This window comes from Pinus tabuliformis, chromosome X, assembly GCF_031772625.1.
Source record: "Pinus tabuliformis cultivar Carrire ecotype Pingquan chromosome X, CPIR1, whole genome shotgun sequence".
Classification (NCBI taxonomy): Eukaryota; Viridiplantae; Streptophyta; class Pinopsida; order Pinales; family Pinaceae; genus Pinus; species Pinus tabuliformis.
Window position 1 is genome coordinate 144,823,752 of NC_142308.1, and position 24,777 is coordinate 144,848,528.

General features: G+C 41.2%; 1 protein-coding gene and 1 pseudogene across 1 annotated transcript in view; both read right to left on the reverse strand.

The window, feature by feature from the left end:
- Window positions 1-24,777, reverse strand: part of SOX (sulfite oxidase) — a 348,282-nt gene that overhangs the window by 306,914 nt on the left and 16,591 nt on the right. The gene's annotated exons all lie outside the window — the stretch shown is intronic.
- The window catches only part of LOC149138872 (surfeit locus protein 1-like), a 31,967-nt pseudogene that overhangs the window by 4,994 nt on the left and 2,196 nt on the right, over window positions 1-24,777 (reverse strand).

Consider the following 24,777-nt stretch of genomic DNA (forward strand, 5'->3'; position numbering starts at 1 on the left):
ATCACCTATGGAAAGAATGAACTTCTTGTTTACCTCATTGTAAAGACAATATGTCTTGGTGGTATTTGAGTAACCCAAGAAGATGCACTTTCGACTCCTTGCACCAAGTTTGTTTCTTTGCTCCTTAGGAATTATGGGAAAGTAAGTGGAACCAAAAATCTTGAGATGCCTCATCAAAGAAATGCAGCCACACCACATTTCATAAGGAGTCTTGTTCCCTAGAACATGAGATGGACTCTTGTTTCTCACATACACTACACGTAAAATTGCATCAGCCCAAAACATCAACTTCCCATTCTTGAGAAATAGCATTGAAAGTTCAAGAGTGTCTTGTTCATTCTTTTTGCTACACCATTCTGCAAATAATTGTATGGAATATTGGTTTGATGCCTGATTCCATGCTAGCAAAGATAACTTTCAAACTCTAATATTAGAGGCATATTCCCCTCCATTATGTTGAAAGATGTAGCTCAGACAGGTACTTCTACATCAGCTTTGTGTCTAGCATCTGGAAGTGTCCGAAAAGGTACTCTCTAGATATTAACTTTATTTTATAAAATTAAAGTGACTTTTACTTTATAAGGATTAAAAGGAGACTTAAGTTGTCTCAATGAGAGATTAAGTCACAACCATTGATCTCAAGTAATCAAGATTAGATGTTGACCGTCAATCACTTTGGAGATTGGCTTTTAGCCATTGAAAAGTTATAAAAACAAATCTAAAGAGAGGAAGAGACACACATTGCATGAAAAAAGTGAAGGTTTGAGGAGAAGAGAAAGAGGGAAAAAGATTGCAGCAAGAGAAAATTACAAGGCAACGAGGGTGAGCTAGGGAACACATTTCAAGGAAGCCCATAAACAGATTTTGGGCACAAAGTTCTAGGCACGAGAGAAGCAAATTTCAGGCAATGGGACAGCAGCAGCTTGATGTATCATGCCATATGGATTCCATATAGTCTGTATAGTCATATGAATAGGCCATACAAGCCTCGAAAACCACGTTGTGCAAAGATGTTTTGGCACATAGTTCGAGGCTGATTTTTGTAGGTTAGCTTCTCAAAATTTTGTGTCAAGTACAGGTTCATAAATTGCTGTAATAATTTCCAAACTTATTTTCTCTATGGACTGAAATAAAAGAATCACTTGTTTCCCATTAGGGTTTCCAGTGTAAATCACTGTGTCAATTTTTTTGTGTAAATGGTTTCTATTTCCACTACATTTTAAGGTTAGTGAACTCAATGTATTACTATTCATAAAATCAGATCTGAAATATATTTTATTTTCCGAGTTTAAAAATATGGGTATAAATTTTTAATGGAATACTATATCAGATCTAGGTTCGGCTGAAAAAATATAAAAAAAAACATGGTATAAGAGCTTCGTCTCTGAAAGGGAAACCAAGTTTTTTTTTTTGGGATTGTTCTGAGAGAAGTTTTCTTCTTCATCAAAGAAAAGTTGTTTTTTAAGGTTTGATGAGTTGGATAGAGATGGCAACATGTCTTAGGTATGAAGATCGTTTGGATGGGTTGTCTAAATACAGTATCTAGAAGGAGAGAATTGTGTTGGTGTTAGAGGAGAGTTTGTGGATCAAACTATGAATCCACCAATGCAACACTTTTGGTCGCCCATAAGAATAAGGGCGTGAAAGCCAGAAGGACTATCCTGGACGAAGTGAAGGACCACATTGTTCATCATGTGTTCGGAAGAAAACCACTAGAGAAATGTGGGAGGCATTGACCAAGTTGTACCAAAGTGACAACCAAAACTAGAAAATAGTGCTGAGAGAGAAACTCAAGAGCACCAAGATGTCTAACACTAAGACAATTTCTTCTAATCTCACCCGGATATCTCAAGTATGAGATAAGCTTGTTGCAGTATGCGAGACAGTGTCAGACTTAGAACTGGTAAGGATAGCTATGAATGGGTTCACAAAGTGGTGGGATACCTTCGTTAAGGGAGTCATGGCATGGGAGCATCTCCCAACTTGGGATAGGTTGTGGGATGACTTCACCCAAGAGGACACTCATGAGGAGGCTCTACATGGCTGCCAGGTAAAAATTGAAGGGAATGAGGAGAATGTTGTTCTTTCAAGTCATGCAAGAAAGGGCAAGGGGACTGCCAAACTGAACAAAGGAGAGGAAGGATCCTCACATAATGGGAAGAAGCACGTGAGCAAAGTCAAGTGTTTTGCATGTCACCAGCGAGGACATTATGCAAGATAGTGTCCAAACAAAAAGAAAGACAAAAGGAAAACAAAGGTTGCAGCATTCGTAGAGATTGATGAGTTTGAAGCAAAATTTGAGGAGATCTCATTGGTGGTTGTTTGTCTTTCTGGCACTAGTGTTAGAAGTGCCCAGTTTGTGGACAGTGATGCACAGTTCATGGATAGTGAAGCATCTCACCATATGACCGCAATGAGGGAAGTGTTTCTTAGTGTTTCAGAGACAGATTCAAACATGCATGTGAAAGTTGGTACGAGTGCCATACATGCAGAGTGAAAGGGGTTGGAAAAATGTTATTCTAGCTAGAATCAAGTGGATATCTAGAGGTGGCAGAAGTGTTATATGTCTCAAAGTTGAAGACAAGCTTGCTCTCAATGTCAACTCTGGAGAACAAAGGGTATGATGTTGTGTTCTAGAAAGGACAAGTATTCATACATTAAGAGGGAACTACCCAAGACACAGCAGTAAGGTTTGGTGTTAGGACGGTTAAGTTGTACAACTTGCAGTGTTGATTTTTCTTAGGGCTATAGTTCTTTGCTTTGATAATTGCATTTCATTATTTATATATTGAATTCACCTCACAACATCATAACATTATTAGCAACATATGCAATTATATAGAAAGAACAATATCATCATCAATGCAGTGGAACATAAAGGAACAATAGAAGAAAAGCATTCACACATAGAGACACCAGGATTGGTCGAAGACCAAGGCAAAACCATACAAGGGGGAAAACCATTTCAAATTCTTCTTCTTATTAGATTGTCATAAAATGTTCAGCAAAGAGAGAGTACAATGATCCAAATCATCAACCACAAAACTATCCAGCGAAATCAACCAAACAATATCCAAGAGATCAATCCAGCAACACTACTAATCAAAATCATGATTCAAAAGTTTGCGGTCAACTATCAACATATGCAGTCAACTATCGGAATCTGGGGTCAACTGTGACCTAAAACCCTAGGTCTCTGTCGCACGGAGCAAGTGCTTCTGCGTGCAGCTGAAGCATTATGGCCGCACGGCACATGGAAACGCTTCTATGCATGTGACTACGACCGAAAATTTCCTATGACAACCTTGCGGCTGCGAACCAAAAACCCTAATTTGCACGTTCGAGCTTCGGACCCTGCAATCTAGGACCTATGCGAACCAATCACCATGAACCAACTTCAGGCCTATGCGAGCCATACCAAAGAAGAGAGAAGAATAGAATGATTGATGATGATCTGCAAATGAGGGTCACTTGAATGATTGATGATGAATCCATCAGCCTTTCAAGGAGGTTTTTGTGGTAATTTGTGGTGAAACTTCCAGATCTGAAGCAGATTCAAGTTGTTTTGCGGGTGTTCTGATTTTTGGGGCCTCCTAAGCCTAGCCTTATCTCACATAAACCCAGCCGCAGCTCTCTCCTATCCTTGGGTTAGAGATTGGCCTGTTTAGGGCTTGGAAACCATTGTCATGGGTTCCTCTACACCAGCCGTCAGCTTTAACAGTTGGCCGCAGTCTTGGTTGGACCCCCCTGAAACCTTATCGCGAACTTATAGCCCTTCCTCCAGCCTCTGCCCCCTCTACAGTGGTTTTTCTTCCCCCTCAGCCTGCTTCTTCCTTCCTCCGTGGCCCTTCTACTCCCCTCTGCTATCCTTCCAGCCCCTTCTCAGCCCTCCCTTCTCCTTCGCTGCCCTTTGGCAGCCCTCCTTGCCTCTGTCGCAGGCCTGAGCAGGCGTCAAAACGTCACAGCAATCCCTCCTTTGCCCAGCGTTGGCTCCCAGTCATCCTTTTCCTATGCCTTGTTGCATCTTTCAATCACTGTTTCAAAAATCATCGAATTTTGTGTGTCAAATCTTGGTGCATTGCGGAGTTCTGGGTTTCAAACTTTTGTGTATGCAGTTGCTTATCACATCAGAAAAGTTATGGGCTAGAGAACTAACCACCTACCGAGTCAAGAGATCCCTGGTTTGCATTTTCTCATCCCTCAAACCCTCTCTGTCTCACATGTGCAGCATTTGAAATTCATGGCAAAATTTTAATAAAATTGGTATAACAGGCCATTCACACGAATTAGGAATGCATTGTAAGCTTGTTTGATGACTGTCATAATTTTTCTGAAGGGTAATCTTACATCACAGTGGTATAAAAGTAATTGACAGTCACCTTATCTAATTAGGTTCTCATTTCCTTGCATCCATTGCTCCTTGGGTAAGTGTTTTTCTTGTTGACTAGACTGTTTCTCTAGCTGTTGTTAGCATTGGTATCTTTGCTGCCTCATAATCTCTATTGCATTCATACCTTGCATACAAAAGTTGACTCACTGATGTCATACATTTGTTGATTGCACATTTGAAAGTAATTGGAACACAGATAGCATAAGACTTTTATTGTGGGAGAGATCCGCTTCATTGTTTGATGTGTTAACGCTTGTTGTCTTATAAGTTCCATAGTTTAAATTGCATATACATAAGCCACTCCCTAAAGCACATTCATTTCACAATTTTGGTCAAATAAATCAATCTAAAGAGTTACTGGTATCTATTATTTCCATCATTCTAATTGGCATAACAACCTGGTCATTCTTGATCCATTGACTAATAACCCAAGGTTGCGGGGGAGCAGCTCCCCCCCCCGAACCCACTCTTGGAGCGTGCTCCCAAAATCGCTCCCGCAGGGAGCAAATTTCAGGAGTGACCCCGGGAGCGAAATTTTCGCTCCCTAGCCTCTTTTGCAACAAAAAAATTGCAGTAACATTCCAAAAGCAATATTTTTTCAAAGAAACAAATAATTTTTTAGTGGGGCAGCCTAATGATCAAGCCTATGGCCCTAGTATTGATATGCGATGGAGAATGTCGATTAATCCTTTTACTTAAATTTTTAACATTACCATGAAATGACTCAAGATGTTTGAGAGTGGTTCCGACCTCATTGGATTTCATATGGAGAAAGTAGAATTTTAGATCTCATTCAAAATCCAACAGACTTATCAGTTTTTCAGGGTTTCAAGATTGGGGGGATTGCAATGTTTCCATTGGATTTTGTCACGTATTAGGGTATGGAACTCGTTTTAATCAAGAGCGCCAATCCCTCTATGTACCTTGATGTTAGTGACATTGGTTGTCGAACTCCTCTCTCATGCCGTACTAAAAATGTACCCATCACTCAAACCAAATCTTGACATGACATGCTATGTTTTTTCTATCTTATGTTAATGCTTAGAGGGTGATATTAATGACAAAGATCCTGACCTTCCAACAAGACTCAAAAATTAGACATTTCTCGTGGCGGCAAGAGGCTCAAGTATTAGCAATAGATAATACATTTACTTGTCTTTTCTAGTTTCTAGTAGTTTTTATGACTGTTGACTCTTTTATATTTATTATGATATTTTTTGTAAACATTATATGACATTTAAGTTTGAAGTTTGAAGTTGGCAATTATAACTCATTGGTAATGAATTATGAATACGATGCTTCGTGAAAGCTGAAAGTTGTTTCATTTTATAACATTTCATTTCATGTTAGATATTCTTTGTTGGAATGGTTACACTTATCTTACAAGTACAACTTTGGTGATCAATGATGATAAATGTTATATATTGAATTTGAAAGTTTGAAACTTTAAGATTGATGAATCATGAGACTCAATATGTTGTATGTTACTAACTTGTGGGCGTGGTTGATGAACATTATAAATTCTAGATGATTGACGTTATATGGTTCAATCTATGTTTTTGAGCTTTTTATATCTAATTCATCATTCTACATGCTTTTGTTGACATATATGCATCAAAATATAAAAAATATATATATTATATAAAAATTTGCTTCCCAATTCACCCCTGAAACAGGAGCTTCTGAAAATGTCGCTCCCGCTCCTGCTCCCCGTTTTCGCTTCCGCTCCCAAGTAACCTTAACCACTTGTGAATAATAATTGTGCTAAGATCTAGTTGCTGCTCACATAGCTGAGACATTTTCTACAACTGTCTCTACTGTTTCACCTAAGCATCTTGGAATTTCATCCAGCATTAAGGTTGCATTTGAGTCTTGTGAATAATTTTAGTGCTGTTCTAACTAACTGATATATACTTGGCAATAGGCTGCTGTAGTCCATTTTTATTGACAGTGATCTGATTCATTGTTCCTAAGTATATCATGTGCCTCGGACTCTTCTTCCTTGCATGTTTGGGACTGTTCGTATAACTGAAGCAAAATCTGATTTAAATTCTAAAGTCTGGTGCATATTTGGCAAAGCTAATCATTAGCATTTGAACAGAAGATTGGTATTGTTTCTAGGTGCAAATTTTGTCAAGGATAACCTTTGCATTTCCTACTAACCATCTCTCCCTCATCTCTTCTCTAATTACATCTTTCATATTTGCATTGCATAATTACATAAGTTGTCTCTCGCTTGCATTTTGTCACAATTCATGGTTTAATTTGTTTCACTGTTAGCAATCTCATCTAAATTACTTGTAGTTGTGTTATTAAAGATTCCTCTTGTTCTAAATTGCCATTTGGGTAATCAAGACTCGTTGCTAATGTTATTGGCATATCTTGGGCATTAACAGTCTTGTGGTAGCTTTGAATCATTGGCAAAGTGTTCTAAATAAATCCATGCTCTAAATCGTTACTATTGGCTTATGTTTGTTGTATCTTGAGCATATTGGTGAATCATTTACCTTGAGTAATTATATCGTGGAAATCCTGTTGGCACTTTGATAAATTGGCACTTGTCTTATGGTTAATATTGTCTTTCGAATATCATTGTCAAGTACTTGTTTCCTTAAGATTTGATTATAACTTAAAGTACTTAATCATTAAGAAAATCTTAGCCTAAGACTCACTCAACATCTTTGCATCGCATCCTAAGCTTAATTGCATTAATAACTTACCTCCAAGCATAAGCTTGGTTGATAGACCTCTAGGACCACCCTTTTCATCTAGCTTGAGGGGCTTAGCAACTTTTCGATGGTTAACACGGTGACCTTGCAGTCGTCAAAGCCAATGCAACGTCGAGGCATCGAGTGATAGGAGACTAACAGAAGGTATTGTTAATCAAGCCCTTGCTTGCTTCCTGTTGGCCTCCTTCCCACAACCTACCTTGGAGCCTAGCCTCAAAACAGTTAAGGAAAGGTCATATTCAAATTAGGCATTTAATTAAAACTAACCAAGATCTTTGCATCACACCTAGGTCTTAGGATTTGCATTTCATATAGGTTAGAAAAACATCAAAGCGGCAGTTGTCCATCCCGTTACTTGGTCTTAATTCAATAAGCAAGAGCTTTGACTCCATAAGGCACTGGGCTCGAATATTATATAATCTAATCCCTAAAATCTTGCTAAATTTAACCAAGTAGCTAGGCCATTCAACTATCTCCTGGACTCGTTGGTTCCCAACTTGTCCTTCATCATCTCATTTCCATAGGGTCTACCCCCCATAGCCTATTGTTGGGAGACAGCTAGAATGGAGAGGTTGGGATCAGGGTGACAGCCCCCGACCTAAGTCGTTGTCGCAATGCTTGTACAATTTGAGCAACAACAAAACCAAAACTAATATGAAATCCATGAAAGTTTCTACCAATATCACTGTTAAACTTTTCAATCCAAGTCCCTAAGTACCAAGTTACAACTTTGTCTATTATCGTAACAACAACAGTAATTCATCAAGTAATATCAATCCAAACTTCATCAAGTCGTCAACATGATCATAATATAAATTATTTTTGTCACTAAATGTAAATTCATACACCAAGGACAAGTCATATATTCATTGAGATATTTCTGCAATAGCCAGATTAAAAATCACTGCATACTAAGGAGCAATCCTTTACTATTATACTAGCTCCAGTGATCAAATTTGATATGCGTATTACAGACCCCTGCAAACACAAGATTAGTCAAGACATTCACATTCTTTGCAATAGGTCAAACATTATGTAGATCTCATTGTTCCTTAACTTCCCTAACCATAGAACTCTCTATCATCAGCGTCATGTCTTTAGATTTGTCATACTGCTCCTAGTTTCGTGCATAATTTTTAGTTTTTTGAATCTTACAGGCTCAACCACACCCATAGACCTTCTTCCATGCAGCTAGGAGGCCTACAGCCGCACCTTTAAGCCTTTCTCCCATCAACTAGGGCTTGGACTAGGGGAAACCCTCTCTGCTCAGACCAAAAATTCAACAACATCATATGATCATCTATTTATGCCTAAACAATAAAGAACCTTATATGCAAATAATAATAGGCGTTGGGATTTCATGGAGAGTTTATCCCTCTAAATGGAAAGCATCTTCAATCATCTTCAATCAAGACATTAACCTATCTATCATAATATTCTCGTGCATCAACAAAACTGTCAAATCACGGGTTCAAACTATAAAGTTCACAAACATATGTGCATCATAGTTATGACAAATCATCGTCAGTTGCTTCATATGAACATGTCATCATTCATCAAAGATTAGTGTCATATAATTAGGACAACTGAATCTTCATACTTCAAGGATCATAATCACAACATCACTTCTTTATCACTTTACTCAACCATCAAGTTAGGGAATCCAATTTTACCACATTTTCAATTTACTAAGCTTATCAAAACCTAACCAAGATCGACAAGAAGATCCTGAGAATCAATCTTATTGTCACACTTTTATTATCAAGGTTGCCATGCTTATCATAGGCAATAGTATCAAGTTACCATATATCAAAATCAAAGTTTCTAACCTTCTTTGTAAAATCAAGAAATCCAACATTTCTAATAAAATGTAAGATACCTACCAAATATCAAGTGCACCAATATATCACATGTACCAGAAATCAAACTTACTTTCATATGCATGCATGAGTCATTTATGAAGATGATGTCCTCGTCATATATCAAGGCTTACCTTGCCATCCAATGTGAAAATTTCACCACTGAAATTATTATTGCAGCAACTGAAATTAATTCTTCTAGCTGCAAATTAATTAACAGTTTATTTGCTACGGCAAATATCGAATAAATCACACTGCAATCTTCACAAATAAAAATACTAAAAAAGATAAACTAGAAACTGAGAAAATATTGGCACACACACACACACACAAAATGACACTGTTATTTTTGGACAAAAGTCCCCAAAAAAACCCAACTTGGGAAAACCGATGCAGCAGCTAAGGATTTTTATTATTAAGCAGCAATGAGAAATTCTGAATACAATAAATATCGCCAAACTGGCGAATCCATCCAAGAGAAATACTAGCAAAAAAAATTCTCTGACGAAAATTACCCTCTCCGAGCAATCCTGGCTCCTGACTACCTCTGAAAAGTTAGTCGTCCAACCAGCTCTGCGCATGTCCTGCGTCACCCTAGCGCAGTCCCTCACATGCTTTGCCTAAATCAACTACCAATCTAGCCCTCCTGCCTACTACTAACTGAGAAACTAATCTTCGGCACTCTGGAAAATATTCCCGACCTCTGGAACTGAGAATGAGCACCTCTTTAGCTAGATCAAATTGCCCTCTTGAGCCTCTGGACAGCCTCCTCGAGAAAATCCCGGCCTCATCTTTTTTACTCTCCAGAACTGGAAAACTTCCTCCAGGCTCACTGTCTCTGCCCCTCCCTGCTTCCCTTCTTTGGCTCGAACGCTTCCGGCAACTGTTGTTGTTCTTTGGAGAAATTGAACTGCCCAAGGAAATTGACCTCAAGTATCACTGGTGTGTTCCTCCATCTACCCATCGACTTCTTCTTTAATCTCATTGTGGGACTTCAATGGCCAAGATTAAAACTTAATCAATGGCTGAGATTATTTCCTAGTCAATCGGTGTGAGTTTCTAGAGAATTCTCACATTTCTCAATTAATATTGATTAATTAACCAGTTTTTCTAAGTTTAGACTTAGGAAATATTTAAAAATTGGTTAATAATCTAATTGAGACACTTCTAGGTGGAATTTCCATAAACGATTTTTGCGTTATGGAGAACTCACGTGTTTTAGCCTCTCCACAAATTTTCGAGACTAGAACACCTCGGATGCTACAAAAACTAACACTCCCTCTTAGCGAGCAAGGTGTTCTAGTGCCAAACTGCTCCAACACCCTATCTCTGCATCCCCTCTGTATATGTTGTTGATGTCTAGCCATTGTCACTGCCTACCACTGCCCACCCACCACTGCGCAACTTTGATGTTGCATCTTTGTTGCTACTGACACTGTTATACTGCTGCCAACTCTACATCTGCACTGCAACTCCCTCTCAACTGTTGTTGTTGCTACTGCAACTACTACAATTGTGAAGCATCTGAAATACTGAAACATCTATGTCTCATGTTGCATCTGTCTCCTAAGTCCTAACTACTACTAGCCTCTACACTGTCCATTGGAAATTTGCGATGTTGCTAACTCTGCTACTGAGCCTCTTGCTTTGTTGTCAACACTGCTCTCTACTCCTCAGCATCTAACTGCAACTAGTCTACAATTGTCACTACGGAACTGACTGCATCAACTGACACTGATCCATCTTGCTACTGAATTGTTGGAATTTCTAAGTTTAACTTGTTAGAAATTCTTCTTGTACTATTTGGTTTATTTCTTCCTACTCGTTTAATTACTTAACAAGTTATTTACCATGTAAATATTGAAAATAAACACAAGTACAGTATCAACATCTACAGATCATCAACAGAAAGAAAACAAGCACACAAGTGACACGATTATTTTTGGACCAGTGTCCCCAGAAAAACCCAATGCGGGAAAACCAGTGCAGTTATTCAGAGGGTTTTATTATTATGCAGTTTTCAGAATACAACCAAGGTGCCAAAAATGGCTCACCCAATAGAGAATGCCCTTGACAGTAGTACTTCTCCTCAAAGACAGATATTCCGACTGAGTAATCATCAGATGAACAATCCCACACCAACAATTGCAGCTCCCACTGCTCTGCGTCACTCTGATAGGGACTGTGTCACCCTATCTGGCTCACCAGCACACAATCTGTCCCACTAAATCCTTCCAGTGCTACCTCTTGGCCCTGCGTCATCTCTGTTAGCCTATGCGTCACACCGTCAGCTCTGCTAGCCTCTGTGTCAGCTTCTGGAGCCTCTGCTTTAGCCCCTAGACACTTTGTGGCTCTACGCAGCTCCTAGCTGCCTCTACATAGCACCCAGCTGCCTCTACGTCAACCTCTCCGGGCTCTACGCTGTCTCTCTGGTAGCAACTCTGCCTCTTTGCTATGTATTCACTGCCCCTCGTTGTTGATCATTCTATCTCTCTTAACAAACACCGCTCTAAAGAATAGAATGACTGATCACTCTAGTGTATTCTCCAACTGACCCTCAAGCCTCCTCTTATACTTTTCTCGTTGGTCCTTCAATGGTCGAGATTAAATCTCTAATCAACGGTTAAGATTAGATTTGGCTTGATCCATGACTTTTGGAACCTTTTAACCCTGTTTTATATTAATACCCATTAATATTTTATTTTTTCTAAGTTTAGACATAGGAACTCCATTAAAATATTAATTATTTCAATATCTCCCAAACCGGTTAAAATCTACCCAAACCATTTCTGGGTCTTGGAGATCTCATGCGCTTTAGCCTCTCCACAAATTTTCATGGCTAGAGCACATTCGATGCTACCCCAAATCAACACTCCCTCTTAGCGAAGACTGTGCTCTAGTAATACTCCTCACTGAGTATCACACTGATTATTCGGCATCGGTCCCTATGCTAATGTTAGGCTTCCCCGCCCAACATCCTCTGCACTGATGCATCTTGTACTACTGCCCATGGCTCTGCCACTGCCACTGTTGCATCTGTACGACAACTCCCTCTGCATCCGTGTTGTTGTTGGTCCATCTTTCCCATCACTGCATCTACACTGCATCCCCTCTCATTACGCTGCATCGTGCTGCCCATAGCACTGCCATTGCTAACTGCTGCACTACAACTCAGTTACTGAGAAGTAACTGTTCCACCCAACTCTGACATCCCTGTCAAGCTAGAGACACTCCCGATGTTGAAGCTCCCTCTGTCGTTATAAATTGCTCCCTCTACTGACCTCTGCGCTGCTGCAACAACTCCCTGCATCTCACACTGTTGCACACCTCTCTGTGCCATCCTACACTGGTGCAACACTCTCGTGCCTCTCGCACTATTGCAGCCTGCTAGCCTTGCGTTGTCCGAGGACTCCTGCACTATAGCACTCTCTGCCTCTCCATCTGCATCCATCTCTAGCGACATCCACCAATCCTATTACTCCTCTTTGGGGCTCCCATAGCAAGGTATAATCCAAGAGGTTGGGTACCTCAAGGATCCTGCCCCTCATCACCTGTAGTCCGTCTTACTACAACTCGATGTCTCCCCACTTCTTCTCAAGTGGCACATGAGCACTCATGGCACAGTCATCAACCTCCTCGACTTCTTTCTCCGCCCTCGCTGGCACTGCCTTGGTCTTAGAAGTCTCTCCCTTACTCTTCTTCCTAGGACACTGATTTGCAAAATGACCCAGTTCCCGACAATGGTATCATTTGACCTTGGAGAGGTCCTTCTTTCTCTTCTCCTGATTTCCCGCAGATGCTAGAGTTGCATCCTCTTCTTCCTCCTTGATTCTGACCCCTTTTCCGCTGCTCCCCGCCTTGGTCACCTGTCTGATCTCTTCTTGAAGAAGAGTCGCACACAGTTCCTCCCAATCTGGAAGGCTCGACCTACCCAGTATGCTCTGGACAAATACCTCCCAATCCTCTGAGATTGCATTCAATGCGGTCCTCACCATCAATTCCTGATTCGGCATGGCCCCTATGGAAGTTAGCTAGTCACGGATCTCCTTCAATCGACCGAGGAAGACATCTATCTGCTCTCCCTTCTGCATCTGGTATGACCGCAGCTGATTTTCAAGTAACATCTTCCTTTGCATGGAAGTATGCTAGTACAATTTCTTTAGGGCATCCCACATCTCATTTGCCGTGTCCTTCTCGGCAATATGCGGCACCACATGATCCTTGACCCCATCAAGGATGATGCACTTCGCCCTGGCCATTGCCTCCTCGTACTTCTCATTTTCAGTTGGGTCAACTAGGATCGCTATTGTTTTCAAGGCGAAGTCCTTGATGCGATATCTGTCTAGAATGGACAAGATCCTGGCCTTCTAGACCACGAAGTTGGATGCTCTGTCCAACCTATCCTGATCTCTCAGTCCATTCATGGCCATTATGTTGCTCTTCTTTCAACTCCTCCGAGTCTCTCTACTTCCCTCCTGGAAGTCCTCTGTTTGACTCCTGCTGAGTCTCTCAACTTCCGGTCTGGAAGTTCTCGGTTCGACTCCCTTTGAGTCTTGATTTCCCTTCTGGAAATCCCTCCTCCTTGGTCTTGCCCTGTTAGGTACTGTTCTGACCACAGTACCCCACCAGCTTCGCTCTGCAAATTACCCGCAACCTCCTATACCCTAGCAATTGAAGGATTGAGCCACTTGGCTCTGCGCAATCTCGGCACCGGCAAATCAACTCCCCTAGCCAACTACGCCAGCGCTCCTGGCCTTTGCGTGAGCCTGATTCTGCCTCCCTTAGCCTCTGTGCTACCTCTCTTTGGCCCAGAATGATGACGCAATCTCTCCGCGTCACTGTTTCCTCTGTTGTCTTCTGCACGGATCAGCGCTGTCACACGGAACCGTTGAATCTGCTGCTACTGCTCTGCTATCTAATTCCTTCAGTTATCCTGTGATCTGCAACCACGCTCTGATACCATGTTGGAATTTCTAAGTTTAACCCGTTAGAAATTCTTCTTGTACCATCTGGTTTATTTCTTCCTACTTGTTTGATTACTTAAGTAGTTATATGTAAATACTGAAAATAAACACAAGTATCGTATAAACATCTACAGATCATCTACTGAAAAAAACAAACACACAAGTGACACCATTAGTTTTGGACCAATGTCCCCAAAAAAACCCAATGCGGGAAAATCAGTGTAGCTATTCAGAGGATTTTATTATTATGCAGTTTTCATAATACAACCAGGGTGCCAGAAATGGCTCACCCAACAGAGAATGCCCTCAGCAGTAGTACTTCTCCTCAGAGATAGATATTCCGGCTAAATAATCACTGGATGAACGATCCCACAGCAACAATTGCAACTCCCACTGCTCTGCATCACTTTGATAAGCACTGTGTCACCCTATCCGGCTCACCAACACCCAGTTTGTCCCAAGAAATCCTTCTAGCGCTGCCTCTTGGCCCTGCGTCAGCTCTGCTAGCCTCTGCATCAGCCTCTAGACCCTTTGCGTCTCACACGCTGGCCTCTCCTAACTCTGCGCAGCTCCTAGTTGCCTCTGCGTAGCACCCAACTGCCTCTACGTCAACCACTTTGGGCTCTGCATTGTCTCTCTGGTACCAACTCTACCTCTCTGCTATGTATTCACTGCCCCTCGCTGCTGATCACTGATTCTATTTCTCTTAGCAAACCCCGCTTTAGAGAATAGAATGACTGATCACTCTGGTGTATTCTCCCATTGACCCTCAAGCCTCCTCTTATACTTTTCTCGTTGGTCCTTCAACGACCGAGATTAAATCTCTAATCAACAGCTAAAATTAGATATGGCTTGATCCATGACTTTTGGAACCTTCTAACCCAGTTTTATATTAATACCCATTAATATTTTATTTTTCCTAAGTTTAGACTTAGGAACTCCGTTAAAATATTAATTATTTTAATATCTCCCAAACCGTTTAGAATCTGCCCAAACCATTTCTGGGTCTTGGAGATCTCATGTGCTTTAGCCTCTCCACTAATTTTCATGGCTAGAGCACATCTGATGCTACCCCAAATCAAAATTAATATTGTGGGCCCCCGTAGCAAGCTAATGATCCATGAGGACACCTTAATGGACCTTGCCCAATCTCTTCAACTCTGGGACTATAGCTCCATATCGCCCCACCTCACTCCTGGAGGTATAGCTGCAAACATAGCGAAGTCTTCCTCCAACCTGGGGGACAATTTGTCTCTTTGAAAATGCTACCACCTGGTCCTGCTTCTCTTGCTTGTCCTTCTTCCTTTGACGACACTGAGTACTATAGTGGCCAAACTCACCACACCTGAAGCACTTGACCTTAGATAGGTCATTCTTCTTCTTCTTCTCCCCTTGTCCCTGACTGGGACCCTTTGATGCAAGGGCCACATTCTCCTCTTCCTTCTCACCCTTCGAACCCTTGCTACTGCTTCCACTGATGGAGCTCTTTACTAGAGCTCGCCTCATCTCCTCCTGTTGCAGGTCTGACCACATCTTGTCCCACCTTGGCAATGTGTCTCATCCCAAGATGCTTTGGACAAAGACTTGCCACTCCTTTGAGACATTGTTCAAGGCCAAACGCACAAGCTCTGTAGGTTGAGGCGCTTCCCCAACGGCTGCAAGTTGATCCCGAATTTCTTGAATTTTGGTGAGGAAGGGATCTATGCCTTCACCCTTTTGCATCCTAATGTTTCTCAGCGTCTCTTGCAAGAACATCTTCCGCTGCTCGGAAGTATTCTGATATAGCTAAGCGAAAACATCCCACATCTCCTTGGTTATATTCTAGGCTGATTTATGCGAGACTAAATGGTCCTGGACTCCATTCAAGATCATTCGCTTCGCCTTTGCCATCTCTTTCCTTTATTCCTTCAGCTGATCTACATCATTCAGTAAAGCCACAAAATTTTATGTATATGTCTTCACGTCGAATTTATCTAGCAGGAAGGGCATCCTAGCCTTCCAAATGATATAGTTGGAGGCTCCCTCCAACCTATCCTAATCTCTAAACCCAGTTGTGGCCATCTCTGAATCTAGAACGAAAATCTCCCTCTCCCCCTGCTCGATTGTTGAATCTGCTATTCACGCTCCCTTCTGGAGTGAGACAATCTACTTGCAGCAACTGTCGGTTGCACCTAGAAATATGGATTTCTCTTCCTCCAACCTGGGGGACAATTTGTCTCTTTGAAAATGCTACCACCTGGTCCTGCTTCTCTTGCTTGTCCTTCTTCCTTTGACGACACTGAGTACTATAGAGGCCAAACTCACCACACCTGAAGCACTTGACCTTAGATAGGTCATTCTTCTTCTTCTTCTCCCCTTGTCCCTGACTGGGACCTTTTGATGCAAGGGCCACATTCTCCTCTTCCTTCTCACCCTTCGAACCCTTGCTACTGCTTCAACTGTTGGAGCTCTTTACTACAGCTCGCCACATCTCCTCCTGTTGCAGGTCTGACCACATTTTGTCCCACCTTGGCAATGTGTCTCATCCCAAGATGCTTTGGACAAAGACTTGCCACTCCTTCGAGACATTGTTCAAGGCCAAACGCACAAGCTCTGTAGGTTGAGGCGCTTCCCCAACTGCTGCAGGTTGATCCCGTATTTCTTGAATTTTGGTGAGCAAGGGATCTATGCCTTCACCCCTTTGCATCCTAATGTTTCTCAGCGTCTCTTGCAAGAACATCTTCCGCTGCTCGGAAGTATTCTGATATAGCTAAGCGAAAACATCCCACATCTCCTTGGTTATATTCTAGGCTGATTTATGCGAGACTAAATGGTCCTGGACTCCATTCAAGATCATTCGCTTCGCCTTTGCCATCTCTTTCCTTTATTCCTTCAGCTGATCTACATCATTCAGTAAAGCCACAAAATTTTATGTATATGTCTTCACGTCGAATTTATCTAGCAGGAAGGGCATCCTAGCCTTCCAAATGATATAGTTGGAGGCTCCCTCCAACCTATCCTAATCTCTAAACCCAGTTGTGGCCATCTCTGAATCTAGAACGAAAATCTCCCTCTCCCCCTGCTCGATTGTTGAATCTGCTATTCACGCTCCCTTCTGGAGTGAGACAATCTACTTGCAGCAACTGTCGGTTGCACCTAGAAATATGGATTTCTAGGCTAGAAACCCTCTGAGAGAAATTTCCCTCTGTGTGTGCACTTCCTCTTCCACCCGGCATTGATTTTGCTCTAGTGGACTGCTACAAAACCCTTCTACACCCAAACAAGGAATCTACTCAACGAAAATTACTGAGTTGTTGCCCCCTCTGCCTATTGGAATCACTCGCTCAGGCAAGCTGATATTTTCTGCCAATCTTGCACTGAAAAATCAAACTGTCCAACAACTCACACTGCCTAGCAGCCCCCAGAAATTCGCCTTGCTGCTCCCTCTGAACAGGGAATTTTTACTTCCATTTCTGAGCTTCCCGTCTGATCAAAATCGCTTTGATACCATGCGAAAATTTCACCATTGAAATTCTTATTGCAGCAACTGGAATTAATTCTTCTAACTGTAAATTAATTAATGGTTTATTTGCTACGGCAAATATTGAATAAATCACATTGTAATCTTCACAAATAAAAATGTTGTGGAAGATAAACTGGAAAATGAGAAAATAATAGCACACACACACACAAAATATGACACCGTTATTTTTGGACAAAGTCCCTGGAAAAATCCAAACTTGGGAAAACCGATGCAACATCCGAGAGTTTTTATTATTAAGCAGCAGTGAGAAATTCTGAGTACAATAAATATCACCAAACTAGCAAATCTATCCAAGAGAAATACTGGCAAAAAAATTCTCTGAGGGAAATTACCCTCTCTCCGAGCAATCCTGACTCTTGACTACCTCTGAAAAGCTAGTTGTTCAACCAACTCTGCACAAGCCCTGCGTCACCCTAGCGCAATCCCTCACACGCTCTGCCTGAATTAGCTGCCAATCTAGTCGTCTTGCCTGCTGCTAACTGAGAAACTATCTCTTTGGCATTCTGGAAAATATTATCGACCTCTGAAACTGAGAACGAGCACCTTTTCAGCTAGATCGAATCGCCCTCTTGAGGCTCTGAACTGCCTTTGCACAACCTCCTGGAGAAAATCTCGGAGTCCTCTTTTTAACTCTCCGAAACTAGAAAGCTTCCTCTCGAGTCATTGTCTTTGCCCCTCTTTGCTTCCCTTCTCTGGCTTGAACTCTTTCAACAACTGTTGTTGCTCTCTGGAGAAATCGAATTGCCCAAGGAAATCGACCTCAAGTGTCACTGGTGTGTTCCTCCATCTACCCATCGACTTCTTCTTATAATCTCACTATGGGACTCCAACGGCCAAGATTAAATCTTAATCAATGGCTGAGATTATTTCCTAGTCGATTTTGTGTGATTTTCTAATGAATTCTCACCTTTCTCAATTAATACTGGTTAATTAACCAGCTTTCCTAAGTTTAGACTCGGGAAATATTTAAAAATTGGTTAATAATCTAATTGGGACACTTCTAGGTGGAATTTCCATAAACGATTTCTGGGTTATGGAGAACTCTTGTGTTTTAGCCTCTCCACAAAGTTTTGAGACTAGAATACCTTTGATGCTACAAAAACTGTTGGACACCTAATCCTAAAGGGTTAGTGTGGAAGCCGAAAAGACTAAGCAGTCCAAGAGACCTTGGGATCTGAAACCCAAGAGTCACAACATTGTATTATAAATGTACATCTCCTGTTAATAAAAAATGAACTCACTGATTTATCTTTCATATATTTTGTGTTGTCCATGTGAGTTTAACATGGTATCAGAGCCACTTGTGTTTCTGTGGCCTGTTATGTGCATGGCAGTCCTGGCCCTTTGTCTGCATAAACGCATCTGTCCACAATATTCTCTGCGCATATGCCTGACATAGCGCTGCCACTGCTGAGTCTATCGCCCTCTGTCCTAAGCGCCTCTGCCATTATCTACGCATCAGTTTTTTCCTGAGCGTTCTCCTACTGTCCCTCTGAGCATGAATCTTTGAATGTATCGCTGCCCATTATCTGCGCATCAGTTTTTTCCTGAGCGTTCTCCTACTGTCCCTCTGACCATGAATCTTTGAATGTATCGCTGCCCATTATCTGCGCATCAGTTTTTTCCTGAGCGTTCTCCTACTGTCCCTCTGAGCATGAATCTTTGAATGTATCGCTGCCCATTATCTGCGCATCAGTTTTTTCCTGAGCGGGAGAGAATCCCATCGGCCTTCATGGATTTTGCTGCATCCCACATTGCATCAAACATCTTGTTATTGCCAAGAACATCGACAAGCAGATTCCAAGCTTAGAGGGATCAGCCCCTGCGGAGACGGCTTTATCAAACATGAATCTTACGGCACCCAGAGGATTTCTCAAGCAATCAAATGCGGGACCCCCCATTGGAGATTAATTCGATATCTGGTAGCAAAACAGCCTGTGTCAGTTCTGAATTAGCAGAATGTTTCGCCTGAAAGAAAATATGGCATGAAAGTTTCGTGGGCGATATGAGATTCATCACAAGCTTCGTTATACTGATGAGTCTTTGGTGGCTACTGCAAAGTTGTCGTATCAATATATCAGTGATCGTTTCCTTCCTGACAAAGCAATTGATCTGATTGATGAGGCTGGTTCTCGAGTGAGATTGAGGCATGCACAGCTTCCTAAGGAGGCCAGAGAGCTTGAAAAAGAACTTAGACAAATAACAAAAGAAAAGATGAAGCTGTAAAAGCAATCAGTCGGCTTCCGAGTTTTTCGACAATATCAAGCCGGCGGAGTTCGTGAAAATTTGAAGAGGAGTCTGAAGGCGACTCCAACAGATTCACAAGATGTGAAGGATGTGGCACCATTGGATGTTCCAGAGCTTTTGGCAAGTCTTGTTAAGCAATAGATAAAAGGCGTCACAGGCCAGTCCATCGACTTTCTTCTTCTGCAATCTCTTTTTAGCCATGAAAGTTGTTGCAGCAGAGAGAGCATACCTTCACATTAGCAGGTTCTTTTAACCAAAATTTCCACCAAGGGCCTCCTTTAGATTTATCCTTCTCTGATGAGATCATATTCTCATGTGACGTGGCTTTAAGTGAGTTTTCAGAAGATTTATTTCGCCAACTGCGTGGAACCCATCCTCGATTAACCAGTACAGGTATCTTCCATTCTGTTGCACAGGCATTAGTGGTGTCACGACATAATACCCATTCTCTGTAACGCCAGAGACACTCCTTGAACGAGGACCAATATAAATTGATTTACTTTCATCATAAACCCCTTCACAGACCACCTTCCTGAACTCTAAAGAGCTTATTTTTTCCTTTGATTGGCTATCGGAAGCTTCTGGCAACACACTAGTTACAAGAACGGGATCTTGCTCCAGCCTTTTTTGTCTGTGTTCAATCAGCTCCATCTTCTTCAGGCGTCTGAAAAGCTGCCATGTGCCCAGTCCAAAAGTAGCAACTCCTGGTATGAATAGCAATAGTCCTGACCACCTCCAACACGAAATCTTGTTTTTAATTCGAATTGTCCGTCAGCTGTATTGTAGTCGCAGATTGCTAGGAGGGAAGAAAGATTGGCCCAGGGACCGACTGAGGCACCGACAGCACCTGCACAACAGGCTGCAAGGGGAGCAAAGAAGAAATGACGTGTCTGCTGTAGAACTTAGTTTTGCTAAAGTTTTTCCAGGCCTTGCTGAGCTTTCTAAGAGTTACTTCAGAAGTGGAGAACAATAGAGAAACCAAAACTGTTGATTTTTTAATTGTAGAGTAGCGCAGCCTTGTAGCAATTTTGATTTTAATGGGATCTCGATGTGTTGGACTGATTGGATGCATATGATGATATTTATTTACTGAGGCAAAACGTGCAAAGAACAAGGCAAGTCGTGAAAGGAAGACTCTTCACAATTGGATGTGCCTAACAGTTCTCCAAAGTTGTATATGTTATCTGTTTATCAAGGTTGGAGCGTTCCATGTATGTTTGAAGACAAAGTTGATGTGACCCGTTTTAAAGTAGTGAGTTTTTTAAAGTATCGGAGCTTTCATACACTTGCTGAAGAGTATGAATTGAAGAAAATTCATTTTTGAATGAGGAGTTTGTTTTCTGGATATCACCATTTTTTGTATGTTGAATCTATTGCAAGCTGGTTGATTTGAAGTTGTTGCCATAAGTTTATTTGGTGTCCGTCTTTTCCTCATTGTTTTACTATCTTTTGAGGTTAGAAATGGCTCCAATCAGTGCAATATTAGAGTTAGTGGACAATCTAATACTCTCCAGTATGAATAATACAGTCAAAATCAGCAAGGATTTTCTCACCGATATTCATAGTTGTTTGCAAAATGTACAAGAAAAGATAGAGTTTTTGCAGCTTGAATCACAACTGCAGCAGGAAGAATTACAGCAGTGGAGTCATCATTCTGAACCTGTTTCTGTTCAGAACAATGAAACAGACTCCCATGAACAGCAAGTCAATAATGGTACAGTTCATTCAAATAAACCAGCAATTGTACATGCAGATGCAGAAACTCAATCTGCACTTCCCAAGCCTATCATCAGACCTTGGGAACAGCTTGTCCACAACAAGCACAGAACTGGTCTTGGATATGACAAGGACTTGTCCTTTCATATTCCAGACTATGCCAAGCCCATTGAGTTTCAGAGTGCTGGATTCATTGATGACAGTTCACCTCCTTCTCATGACAGTTCAGCTTCAGCTGTTCCAGAATCTGCCCCTCTTCCGCAACAACAACAACAACAACAACAGATTGTGAAATGCCAACACTGTGATCGAGTTGGCCATCTGAAAGATCACTGTTTTGATCTTCATCCATGTAAGCACTGTCATAAAACCAGCCATTCTTCACACAGATGCTTCAAAAACAAACGTCCTGCAAGAACAAAGATTCATCTTGGATGGATCGCTTCTTGGCAATGGGCATCAACAACCAAGAAGATATTCCAAACACATGTCAGAACTTGTTCCAGAATATTGAACAATCTTGCAGTTGAGTTTTCTCCATCTTCTCACCTTGTATCTGACATGGGGGGAAATGATGGTCATCTACAAGCTTCAAAGTCACATCAAGCGAGCCTGAGCCACAACCTGCCACACCAGTTTCAGAGTTGTAGCCAACGACAAAGATGCCCCTGAACATGCCTTCAGTTGGCAATCTGGGACACTTCCTCTAGCAGAAGACTTCAGCTTCTTGCCAGTTTTGGAAGCATTCCAGGAATTGTAGAGTTGTTGGTCATCCTTAAACCATCACAGATTAAGAACACTTCCTCTAGCAGAAGACTCCAGCTTCTCACCAGTTTTGGAAGAGTTCCAGGAATTGCATTAAGCATTCCAGAGTTGTTGGTCATCCTTAAACCATCACAGATTGAGAACACTTCCTCTAGCAGAAAACTTCAGTTTCTTGCCAGTTTTGGAAGAGTTCCGGGAACTGCACTAAGCGTTCCAGTGTTGGTGGTCATCCTTAAACCACCGCCCTTTATACCAACATTTCATAGAGCACATTCAGCCTAGTGCTGCCATGCATTTTTTGCACATTTTGTATTACAGCTCTCTTCTTGGACTCATACATAACCCTTCGGATTAAGGGGGGGAATGTTGGACACCTAATCCTAAAGGGTTAGTGTGGAAGCCGAAAAGACTAAGCAGTCCAAGAGACCTTGGGATCTGAAACCCAAGAGTCACAACATTGTATTATAAATGTACATCTCCTGTTAATAAAAAATGAACTCACTGATTTATCTTTCATATATTTTGTGTTGTCCATGTGAGTTTAACAAAAACTAACATCCAATATGCAACTAATAATTTACTATACATACCTTGTACTATTCAGATACCTTAGCAACTTGTAGCACTTATTTTTCATTGGCAACTTTTTATTTTTCCAGCACTAACACTTCTCTTCCTGAAACTTAGATGATCCTCAAGAAGGATCTTCTTATCACATCTTGTCCTCAAATATGCGTGCAGGAAGTATAAGCAATACTCAAAGCAATAAGTCTAGCATCACAAAGTATATATTGAGCCAACCTTCAAGAGTTATTACTATCCATTATGATTATCCATATATCAATGTTGCCTTCAATATTTCCAATCATCTTTATCAGCAACCAAGCCTAATTGAGACTAGCCCATCTAGGGTTACACTAAACTTGTCATAAATGCTAGAAGATTGCATATCTCAAACCTTTGTCATATCCTAGGGTTTGTTCCAAACCCTAACCTCATAATATCCATCAAACGGAAACCCAAGTAACCAAATTGCCTAGGGTTTCCTTCAACCCTAGCATTCTTTTAGGTCTCCACCATCTTCTTTTGCTTCCATTATTTGTGTCTTCATAGGGGTGATCTTCAATGACTTTTCTTCAAACCAGCTTTGATACCATGTTAATTTTTCTTAGGGCTATATTGTTATTTGCTTTGATAATTGCATTTCATTATTTATATATTGAATTCACCCCACAGCATCATAACATTATTAGCAACATATGCAATTATATAGAAAGAACAATATCATCACCATTGCAGCGGAACATAAAGGAAACAATAGAAGAAAAGCATTCACACCTAGAGACACCAGGATTGGTCAAAGATTAGGGAAAAACCCTTTCAAATTCTTCTTCTTATTAGATTGTCATAAAATGTTAAGCAAAGAGAGAGTACAATGATCCAGATCTTCAACCACAAAACTATCCAACTAAATCAATCAAACAATATCCAAGAGATGAATTGAGCAACACTACTAATCAAAATCATAATCCAGAAGTTTGCGATCAATTGTCAACATCTGCAGTCAACTGTCACTTGAAACACTAGGTCTCGATCGCATGGAGCAAGTGCTCTGGCATGCCGCTAAAGGGTTCTGGCCACATGGAGAGGCTTCTATGCATGCAACTACAGCCGAAAATTTCTTGTGACAACCCTACGGCTGTGAACCAAAAACCCTAATTTGCACGTGCAAGCTTCGGACCCTACAATCTCGAACCTGTACAAACCAATCTCTATGAACCAACTTCAGACTTATGCGAGCTAGACCAAAGAAGAGAGAAGAATAGAATAATTGGTGATGATCTCCAAATGAGGGTCACTTGACTTGAATTTATAGTCGTCCAAGGGTTTCCAATTTCCTTTTAGAGCCGACCTATCCTTTTGTGCACATATGGATTTCCATTTTAAAATTATATTTTTCTTTAACCAAATTAAATTCTTCCAAGGGCTAGAAGGGGTCTTTCTTGATGAGAAAGATTGTTCAAAGGAGGAAATTTGTCCCTAAGGTACCAAATTAACATGCAGGGCCAACTTGTAGGTAGATCCAAGGGGATCTTGGATCAAGGATCGATGTTAATGACAGAGAATGAGCAAGAGGCTCTAAAAATTGAGTTGAGACCATGAACTCAGTTTTCTAATCTAGAAGATGGGCAGCAAGCCCCTTTCAGATTTGTCATAACCAGTTGGTATGAGCTAACATTGATGGTTGCTTAGGAGCAAGTTAAGACTCCTAGGAGCATGGTTGGGAGAAACATGTCTTCAGCGTAGATTCCAAAGCAGGTAGCAAAAAAGTCTCCAGTTCAGAGGGAGTAGCTACAGCAATGGATGGCGTGGTCGGATTGGAGACAAATCTAGGTGGAAGAGTTTCTTCCAAAAGTACCTTCCTCGCTAAGAGGGAGTGTTGAAAGTTGTAGCTCGAACAGGTACTTCTACATTGGCTTTGTGTCTAGCATGTGAAAGTGTCCGAAAAGGTACTCTCTAGATATTAACTTTATTTTATAAAGTTAAAGTGACTATTAATATATAATGATTAAAAGGTGACTTA